Source organism: Crocuta crocuta, unplaced genomic scaffold (assembly GCF_008692635.1).
Source record: "Crocuta crocuta isolate KB4526 unplaced genomic scaffold, BGI_CrCroc_1.0 C28951285, whole genome shotgun sequence".
In the NCBI taxonomy this organism is placed as follows: Eukaryota; Metazoa; Chordata; class Mammalia; order Carnivora; family Hyaenidae; genus Crocuta; species Crocuta crocuta.
In genome coordinates this window covers 1-1,417 of record NW_027550772.1, presented here as the reverse complement: position 1 = coordinate 1,417, position 1,417 = coordinate 1, and the positions used below count along the sequence as shown (strand labels likewise).

The window sequence follows — 1,417 nt, the reverse complement described above, 5'->3', positions numbered from 1 at the left end:
TGAGCCTCAGTAGCTCCCCTCCTCTGGGGTTTATTCCAGGACTGTGTCAAGCTCTGAAGAAGCAGCAGGAAAATCCCAGCCTTGGGAAATCCCCACTCAGATGGGGAAGACAGGGCCTGGCTTCCAGGGGGAGACCCTGCTGATGAAATAAGGGGACACACCCACATGGGGAAGGCAGAAAGCCTGTAAATGCTGAGTCACAGGAGTATGTGAGCAAAGAAAGGCATTGCCTACAGAAACTAAACGAAAGAGAGACCAGGAGGAAGGAGTGACACGTATGCAAAGGCCTGAGAAGATGTCCTGGGAAGGTTTCCTGGAAGAGGATTTTGCAAGCTAGTGTGAGGAGGAGACAGAAAAGGGTATTTCCAGGGAAGAGAAGGAGCTTCAGAGGCAGAATGCGTGCTGGGGATCCAGGAGGGCAAGTTGCTTTTCCTGATGGAAAGAGAGGCTGAAAACATGATGGTTAGTGTGTGGACAAAAAGGTTGATGTGGGTGGGTGCACATTCCTGGGTGCAGCCCAGGGCAGTGCCAGAGTCAGGCCAACTGTTCTAGATTCTGGACTGCACAACCTAAAAGTATTGGACTGAGTATCGGGCTTCCATGGTGTGGGAAGCTAGATTTTACTTCTGTCCATTCCCTCAGGGCTCCTTGTTCACCCATGGGGCCAGGGCCAGCTCTGAGGCAGAGATGCTGTGGGTGTTGGCTGGCCCTGATTCAGGATGCTCTCTCTCCCCACCTGCCTCCTCTGTCCATCTCAGCTGCCTGACCACAGACACTGACTGGTACAGTGGGGAAACCTGCGAGTTCAGCACCAAGAAGAGCCTGGTGTTTGGGCTCGTGGGGGCAGCCTTCGCCGTGGTGCTAGTCGCCCTTGCTGTTCTCTTGCTGTTCATGTTCCGTTCCAAGAAAGAGGTGAACAGGTGAGTAACTGCTGTCACCTTTCCCACTTGCCTCCGGGTCCTCCTCCTTTCTTAGTTACTCTGCCTTCAATCATTCATCCTCAGGGTGGACAGTGGGGGGGAGGGTGGGCGAAAGCAGGGACATAGCCAGTCTCCAAATCTGCATGCTTGTCCTCTGCTTATAATGGAATCTCTCTGGGGGTGTTTCTGTCAATAGGCAGAAGTCTAAAGTGACTCAGTTGTACAAGTGGCATGAAGAAGATGGAGGACAAGAACCTGGGACCTTCCAAAACATTGGCTTTGACATCTATGAAGGTACTGGAAATCCTCGGTGGTACTAGAAATCCTCGGTGGACTGAAAATTTCTCAAAGTGTGGACACACACATGGGAAACACGTGGGAGGACTTTAAAGAGCAAAGGGAGCAGTATTTCCATCTCTAAAACATTTGGTTACACGTCTGTACCCTTATTTCCACCTCTGACTCCTGCAAGGCCCTGAATGAGGTGTAAGCATGGG

General features: G+C 51.7%; 1 long non-coding RNA gene across 1 annotated transcript; it reads left to right on the top strand.

The window, feature by feature from the left end:
• Positions 1-399: 399 nt before the first annotated feature.
• LOC144219118 (uncharacterized) lies at positions 400-1,180 on the top strand. Its single transcript, XR_013331312.1, has 3 exons — positions 400-462; positions 759-920; positions 1,117-1,180. It is a non-coding gene; the product is annotated as an uncharacterized LOC144219118 (long non-coding RNA).
• Positions 1,181-1,417: the final 237 nt, after the last annotated feature.